This window comes from Capsicum annuum, chromosome 11 (assembly GCF_002878395.1).
Source record: "Capsicum annuum cultivar UCD-10X-F1 chromosome 11, UCD10Xv1.1, whole genome shotgun sequence".
In the NCBI taxonomy this organism is placed as follows: domain Eukaryota; kingdom Viridiplantae; phylum Streptophyta; class Magnoliopsida; order Solanales; family Solanaceae; genus Capsicum; species Capsicum annuum.
The window spans coordinates 167,291,966-167,301,595 of record NC_061121.1 but is presented as its reverse complement, the minus strand read 5'-3'; positions in this window follow the sequence as shown (position 1 = coordinate 167,301,595).

Sequence of the window (9,630 nt, the reverse complement as noted above, 5' to 3'; positions counted from 1 at the left end):
TAACAAGCCTTAAACAAAGATGATGATGGAAAGAAATCACCAAGAAAAGCCCCAAATACATCCTCTAGTTGAAACCCTAGATTCCCTAGCCCAAAAGCTTTTGAGAGAATTATAGTGTTTTAGAAGAGTTTCTAAGTGTAATGAATGGAATAATAAGGTAAATAGCCTCCCAAGTAGGTTAGAAGTCGTGGGACTTTATAAGGATAAGTGGGGACATGTCCAGAATAGCCCCACTTAAGTTGCACGAAATCCCATTTAGGGGTATGATTGACCCTCACGGGTCGCATCCTCATATACAATTGGCATCCTCCACTAGTTTTCTAACCTCAACTTTAGATCCAAAACTTTCCAGTGTACTATTCATTCTACCTAAGTCGTATTGACAACATGTAATTGGTACCCTTTACCTGTATCCCTGGTAAATTAAACCCAAGAAAGATTTAGACATTGTCCACCATACATGCCCATGATACAACTCGTACCCTGGCATCGGTTCACGGTGAACCACTTGTACTCAGATCCAACCATAGTAACTAAGTCCAAGATTTAGTTAAGGAACCAAATGATCCTTACCCACTAATACGACTCGTACCCCTAAGTTGTATTCATTCCCATAACCAAAATCCATCCCACCAACCAACACTGCTCAGCATACGACTAGACCTTACCATTTGTACCCCAACATACGGCTCATACTCATAAGTTGGATTCGGTCCAGAGACCAGAATTCCAAAAAAATTTCTAAGGGTCAAAACCCAGGGTGTTATAGTCTCCCCTACTAGGAACATTCGTCCCCGAATAACGGACAAGGTAGGGGTAACCACATGCACAAGTCATTTGCATTATCAAATATATTCCCAATCCTTAACAAAGTTTGAAAACAAAGAGGCAAGGTTATTAATCTTTTCTTTAAAAACTCAGAAAATAAAGATGTGTTGAAAACACATACCTTCAGAATAAATCCCAAGAGAATAAAATAGATACATATATTTGGACTTCATGTTCTCCTCCACTTCCCATATAGATTCTTCCACCTTATGGTTCCTCCAGAGAACCTTAACTGAAGCCCTATCCATGGTCTACAACCGATGAACCTACCTATCTAAGATCTCAACTGGGATTTCCTCAAAAGACAGAGAATCCGTAAGACCCAATCCTTTCAAAGGAACCATAAAGAAGGATCACCAATGCACTTCCTCAACATGGAAATACGAAAGACCGGATGATCCAAAATCAAGCTAGAAGGCAACTCCAATTACTAAGGAACATTACCAACTCTCCGTAAAATATCATAATGGCCAATATACCAGGGAGTGTGCTTCCCCTTCTTGCAAAACCACATTATTCCCTTTATGGGAGATACCTTGAGGAAAACCTTATCCCTGACCTCAAACTCTAAGTCTCTAGGACTAACATTCACTTTGGACTTTTAGCAACTTTGGGAAGACTTAAGCCAATCCTTAATCACCTTCACCTTCTCTATATCCCGATAAACAAAATTGGGACCAAACATGTCTGCCTCACCAAGATCGAACAAACAAATAGGAGATCTATACCACCTACAATATAATGCCTCAAACGAGGAGCATACCAATACTAGAATGACAGCTATTGTTTAAGAAAACTCTACCTAAGGTAGATGCTCAAAACAATTGCCACCATTATCAATCACACAAGCCCAAAGCATATCCTCCAATTTCTAAATAGTTCACCCTACTTGTCCATCAGTCTGTGGGTGGAAAGAAGTACTCAAACTTACCTTTATCCCTAAAATTTTTTGGAAAGATCGCCAGAAGTGAGATGTAAGCTGCGTGTCATGATAAAAAATTATCAAAATAGGTACCCCATGAAGCTTTACAATCGCTTGAAGATACAGCTTCGCATATTCCTCCACCAGAAGGTAGTCTGCACTAGCAAAAAGTAGGCAGACTTATTCATCCTATCCAAGATGACCCAAATTTACTCATATTGATTCCGAAAATGAGAAAAACGGTAACAAAGTCCACATTGATAACCTTGCATTTATATTCGAGCAAATCAATTTCTTGATATAACACTCCTGTGCTGATATGCTTAACATTAACTTGCTGACACACCATGCACTTGGCCACAAAATGAGCCATATCCTTCTTCATGCCATTCCACCAATATATCTCCTTAAGATCCTGATACATCTTACTCAAGATGAGATAAACAACATAGCATAATTTACGCACCTCAACCAAAATTCTTTGTCGTAATTTATCGACATTAGGAATACACAACCTCCTTTGGTACCGAAAGTACCATCACCATCGATCTCAAACACCATTACCTTTTGCTTACAAACGTCACTCTTGATTTTTATGATGATAGGATCTAGAACTTTCTTCTATTTAATCTCCATACCTAGAGACAATAAAACCACTTCTCGCACTATCAAACCACCATCCTTAGAGTTAAGAGGCTCCACATGATCAAAACTCCCCATGGATAACCTTCTAAAAGCATAAACAACCACGTTAGCTTTATGTGGGTGGTAGTAAAGACTCATATTGTAGTCCTTGCGAAACTCAAGCCATCTCCTCTGCCTAATATTAAGCTCTTTCTGAGTGAACACGTACTGTAGACTATTATCATTACAAAAAATAACCACATGAACACTATACATAAAATGCCGTAATATTTTTAAAGCAAACATAACCACCAACAACTTTAAATCATGAGTAGGATAATTCCTCTCATGCACTTTCAACTACTTGGAAGCATAGGCAATCATCTTCCTATGCTGCATCAACACATAACCAATCTCTACCAAAGATGCATCACAGTAAACCACAAACCCATTACTGCCTTCCATCAAAGTTGGAATTAGAGCCGAAGTCAGCTTATCCTTCATCTTCTCAAAACTCCCTTCACAAGCATCTGACCAAGAAAACTTGACCTTCTTCAGTGTCAACTTAGTCAAAGGAGTATCTATCAATGAAAGGTTTTTCATAAAATGCCTATAATACCCAACGAAACCCAAAAAGCTCTGAATATCAGATAGAGTTATGGGTTTAAGCCACTTCTTCACCATAAGAACATTTTGCGGATCCACTATGATCCCCTCACTAGAAATAATATGACCCAATAAAGTTACAATGTTCAACCAAAACTCATATTTAGAGAACTTGGCATACAACTGTTGTTCTTTTAAAGATGATTAGCATGATCAACCTCACTTTTTGAATAAAACAAAATGTCATTAATAAACACAATAATGAAGAGATCCAAATACTGACGGAAAACCCTATTCATTATATCCATAAATGCCTCCATAGCATTAGTCAACCCAAATGACATAACCAAAAACTCAAAGTGTCCATATCGAGAATTAAAAGCCGTCATAGGTTTATCCACCTCCCTATTCTTTATCTGATGGTACCCAAACCAAAGATCTATTTTAGAAAAGAACATGTCACCTTGAAACTGATCAAACATATCATCTATTCTTAGAAAAGGATACTTGTTCATGATTGTCACCTTGTTCAACTGCCTATAGTAAATGCAGATATGAAGGGAACCTACCTTCTTGCGCACAAAAAAACCAGTGAACCACATGGAGATACAGTAGGATTAATAAACTCCTTATCCAGAAGATTCTTCTATTGCTCCTTGAGTTCCCTTAACTCAACGAAGCCATTTTATACAGAGGAATAGAAATTGGACAAGTGTCAAGAATTAGATCAATACCAAACTCTATGTCCTTATCTAGAGGAACACTAGGAAGATCATCTAAAAAGACCTCTAGAAACTTATTAACCATTCGAACTGACTGGAAAGAAGGAACTCCTGAGTTAGAATCTTTAACCCAGATGATGTTATAAAGACAACCTTTAAAAATTAATCTCTAAGCTCTAAGATAGGAAATAAATCTCTCTCTAGGAGATAAAGAACCACCCTTTCATTCTGTAACCTGTTCAATAGGGAACCTAAAGATAACCCTACGGGTCCAAGGACGCGTAACTAGTGTACAACTAATCTATACCAAAAATAACATCAAAATCCACCATACCCAACTTAAATAGATCTACCAAGGTCATCTTGCAACAAATAGATACCACACACTACCCATAGACTCTCTTAGCAATAACGAAGTCACCTACCAGGGGTAAAAGTAGAAAAAAGATCAAAAATAACTTTTGGATCAAAGCCAAAAGATATAAACACATAAAGAGTCACATAGGAGAGAGTGGACCCCAGATTATGAAAATAATATACGTTATAAGAGAAAAACTACAACATACCAGTAATGACATCAGGTGATGCCTCGGAATCCTATCGGGACGACAAAGCATGCAACCTATTCTGACCAATATTAGAACCAAGAGCAGTAACAGAAGTAGATGCAACACCACTAGGTGTAGGAGTAGAAGATAAAGACATGGGAATATTATTCTCCCACGTAGTAACCTTATAAACCAAAAAATCCTTGAGTCGATGGCCTGCCTGGCCATACTTGTAGCATTTGTCCCTTTCTTCATCACAATAACACCGATGAGGACGACCATAGACAGACAAAGAGGGATGAAAAAATTGACTGACCTCCACTTGCCTGAGATTGGGCACCCTGTGCTCGGATATTGTCACCACCTTGATGATGTCTGTCGCTTGATAGGTAAGGAGCACTAATAGAAGATATAGAACCAAAACTCCCCCACTTTTTTTTATTTGTCACCATCCTAAACATCTTGAGATTGAGCACCTCCCTGGTCCAAAAACCTACTCCACTTACCTTACCAATCTCTGGACTCTGCCTATCTCCTTTTTTTATTCTCTACCTGCTGCAAATGAATATTCAACCTAGAGATGTCCATATCTTTAATCAGCAAGGTTTCCTTGCTCTCTAAAATCAAATACAGATTCAACACAGAAGCAAACATTCTTATTCTTACCTGTATGTCATCCACTAAATCAGGAGCACACCTTGACAACTGATGAAACTTTAAGGCATCTTCATTGAAAGACATTTTCCCCTACTTGAGGTTTATAAACTCCTCTATCTTTGCATCCATCAACTCTTGGGGAAAGAAACAATCTATGAAGGTCGTAGAAAAAGTATCCCATAATACTAATTCTTCCATATAACCCCTATCCCTGTCCCACTCTTCATACCACTGATGTGCAACCTTTTTGAGATGATAAGATGCAAAGTTTACCCCCTCTACATTGGTAGCCTGCATCACCTGAAATATCTTTTCCATTTTATCCAAGAAGCCTTGTGGATCCTTGTCCATCTTCATTCGTGGATCCTTGTCCATCTTCATTCAAAAAAAGAAGGAGGACTCATCTTCATAAATTAGCCAACCCTTATGGACTCAGTAGATGAAGCTCCATTCGGACACTACTCAGCCGGAGAAATGACTTTTTGAGTAATAACATGAATAGACTGACAAAATTCTGCATTATTCACCTCACCTTGAGGAGGTTTAGTAGCAACTGATGGACCTCCAGAACTATAAAGATGGGACCACGAGATCGAAGATGAATAATAGAAGTAGGATGTACCCCTTTAGCATTACCTCTAGATGGGATAGAAGAATTTCCTTGTGTTCCATATCTATGAGGCATGATATGAAAGACGAACAAACAAGGGTTAGTGAAGATTCCAAGACTGAGACTCCAAGCTTAAAAATAGAATAATAAGAAAGTGAAACATTGCTAAATGCATTGTAGCCTCTCCCTTGTGAGTGTGGCGCGCTACACACCCCTAAAAGAGACTCTACTTGACATGGATTTATGGACTTCCAATTGACCATGAACCTAGGCTTTAATACCAACTTGACACGACCCTACTAGAGGCCTTATTGTAATGGGTATCCCAATTCTGATCGGGATCGGAGACCCCCCCTGTTACCCAACCCAACCTCCAGTCGCCTGCCCTAAGTTGGCTGAATTTCGAGCATATAACAAGATAGTGTAACTGCTCACATGAAGTTCTAGGATAGGATCACATCTGTGACTGACCCAATCAAGTCTAACTATCCCACACCAACCACCCAACTGTATCAAACTATACCAAAGGCCATAAACTAGGCCATAGCCAAATAAATTCCAAAACATAATACAATTAATCCCAAAATAAAATACGATGGAACAACCGACAATGTTGTTGACCGGTGTCATCTTCAATACCAATACCAATGCCAAGGATAACACCAAGACCGATTCCACCCATTTTGACCCATAGAAGTACCTCAAAGTATCTAACCAAAAGAGTAATAAAATCTGGTTGGCACATGGCCCCAACCATGGCCAAAACAAATATCAAAAATAAAATTAAAGTGTCTACAAATATCCATCACATAAAATGGATCCTTCCAAAAGGATGGAAGCTCCTAACTTTAGTTAAAATGCTGATCTCGAGTCAATCACTAGGTAGGAGAAGTAGAACGGTCAGTTCCTGCATAGCGTGCGAACGCTAGCATGATCTCAAGATAAAGATAAATTAATGCCATTTATAAAGCCAAGTAAAACCATCCATATGCACATAACCATACATATATGCATACATACACACACACATATATATATACATATAACCATACCAATAAAAAGGAATCAGGTTTAGCATGCCATTAAAACCTTTACCTAGGCTATGTAGCTTTGCCGTCCTAAACCACCCAGGGCTATATGGTTTTAGCTCCCCTGCTGAAAAAGCCCTAGTGTGTGTAGTCACATGACAAGGGAAGAAAACCTAGGATGAATATTACATCCCCTAAAATATAGTATGACATCACGTACACGGTCACTAAGACCAACCTCCCATCGATAAATATGAGTTTCCAGTTTTAGTCCCACGGGATCTCCACCTTTCATGGCTTTGCTACATACCCTGCCGTTATTGCCCAATTAAAACTATTGCCAATCAACCAATCAATCCATTTACTATTTATTAACTAAGGCCATTTAGTGGTGGTGTTGTCATACCGACCATACTTACAATTACTATCCATAGCCAACCATATATAGGTTTAAGAGGACTTCCAAGTACCCTTCCATTTACCATATTAAACCACTTGGGGGATTCCATGTACCCCACAAGCATAACTATTTAGACATTTACCTATCCAAGCCATTTAAACCATGTATAATTCCTTTCCCAAGTTTTAAAACAAGCAAGAGATCCATTAAAAGTACTCAATGCAATGAAAACATTATTATAGAAATTTTGTCAAACACATTAGGGGCATAATATAACCAAAACCAATTCCAATTACCATTATAGAATTCCTATGCAATCCAATTATTCAAAACAATCATTAATGCACATAAAGCATAAATAAAATCGTGGAAAACCATAACCTACCATTTTATATCAAAAACCCCAATTAATATTTGAAAACCAAATCATACAATCAATGAAGTCATGAAACATTCATAAAAACTATGCTTCTACTTCGAATTAATAATGATGGAAGAGAACATGTCTTAAACCAAGATGATGATAGAAAGAAATCACTAAGACAAGCCCAAATTAATCCTCCAGTCTAAACCTTAGCTTCCCTCGCCCAAAATCTTTTGAGAGAATTATAAAATGTTTTAGAGGAGTTTCTATGTGTTAATAAGTGGAATAGTAGGGTAAATAATCTCCCAAGTAGTTTGGAAGTTGTGGGACTTTATTAGGATAAGTGGACAAATATCCAAAATACCCCACTTAAGTTGAACAAAATACCATCATAACTGTACGACTAATCCTCATGAGTTGTACCCTCTAATATGATTGGTACCCTCTACTCATATTCTAGCCTTAATCTTTGGATCCAAAATTATCCAGTGTATGACTCATCCTACCCAAGTCATCTTGATAGCATACAATTCATACCCTTCACCCATATCCCTGGTAGATTAAAACCAAGGAAGATTTTAACACTATCCACCATACGAGTCAATGGTATAACTTTTACCCTCGCTTACGGCTTACAATGAGCCACTTGTACTTAGATCCAACCTAACCAACCAAGTCCAAGATTATGTTTAAGGAACCAAATGATCCGTACCCACCAATATGACTCATACCCCTATTTCGAATCTATTCTAGTATCCAAAATCCATCCTACCAAGCAACACTAGTCATCATACGACTGGACCTCACCATCCATACTCTAGCATACGACTTATATCTATGAGTTGTATTAGGTCCAGAGACTAGAATTCTAGGAAATTTTCAAAAGGTCAAAACCCAGGCAGTTATAATTACCTTTTACCCACCAACGTCACTCTTGAATTTTATCAAGATTGGAAATAACACTTGTTTCTCCTTAATCTCTGCACCAAGAAAAGACCGAACCACTTTCTGTACCATCACTCCACCATCCTTGGAGTCCAAAAAACAAAATCTAAGACTAGGCAAGTGGTGAATATGTTTCACCAATTCTCATTTTCCTTCCTCTACATGAGCCAAACTCTTCATGGGTAACCTTTGAAGAGAATCAACAACCATATTAGCCTTACCTGGGTGATAGTGATGTCTCAAGTCATAGTCTTTGAGAAGCTCCAACTACCTCCTTTGCCAGAGATTTAAATCCTTCTGACTGAAGACATAATGCAGACTCTTATGATTGAAAAGATATCTACGTGTACTCCATATAGATAATGCCACTAGATTTTCAAGGGAAAAACCATAGCCAACAATTCCAAATCATGAGTAGGATAATTCCTCTTATCACCCTTCAACTATATAAAAACATAGGCAATTACCTTCCTATGTTGTATCAAGACACAACCATGTCCCACTCTTGATGCATCACGATAGACCACAAAACCCTCAGTGTCCTCAGGAAATGTCAAGACTGGAGCCGAAGTTACCTTATCTTTCAACTTCTCAAAACTCTCCTCACAAGCATCCAACCAGGAAAACTTCACCTTATTTTGAGTCAACTTAGTCAAAGGAGAAGATATCATCGAAAAGCTCTCTACAAACCGTCGATAATAACCATCTAATCCCAAGAAGCTCTAAATGTCAGTTTATCATCGAAAAGCTCTCTACAAACCGCCGATAATAGCCATCTAATCCCAAGAAGCTTCGAATGTCAATTGGAGTTGTTGGTCTAGGCTACCTTTAACCATAACCACCTTTTGCAGATCCACCATGATCCCTTTGCTAGAAATAATATAATCATGAAAAGTCACAACGTTTAACCAAAACTCACACTTGGAGAACTTGGCATACAATTATTGTTCCTTCATGGTCTTCAATACCACACGGAGGTGATTAACATTATCCACCTCACTTTTGGAATAAACTAGAATGTCATCAATAAACATAATGATGAAGAGATCCAAGAATTGCCTGAAAGCCCTATTCATAAAGTCCACAAATGCCACCGGAGCATTAGCCAAACTAAATGACATAATAAAAAATTCAAAGTTCCCATACCAAGTATGAAAAGCCGTCTTAGAGAGATCCTCCTCCCTAATCTTAAGTTGATGATACCTAGACCAAAGAACTATCTTAGAAAAGAACGTGGCACCTTACAACTGATCAAACAAGTCATCTATACTTGGAAGAGGATATTTGTTCTTGACTGTTACCTTATTCAACTATCGATAGTAAATTCACATAAAGTGAACCAAACTTCTTGCAAATAAATAACGCCACTGCACCCC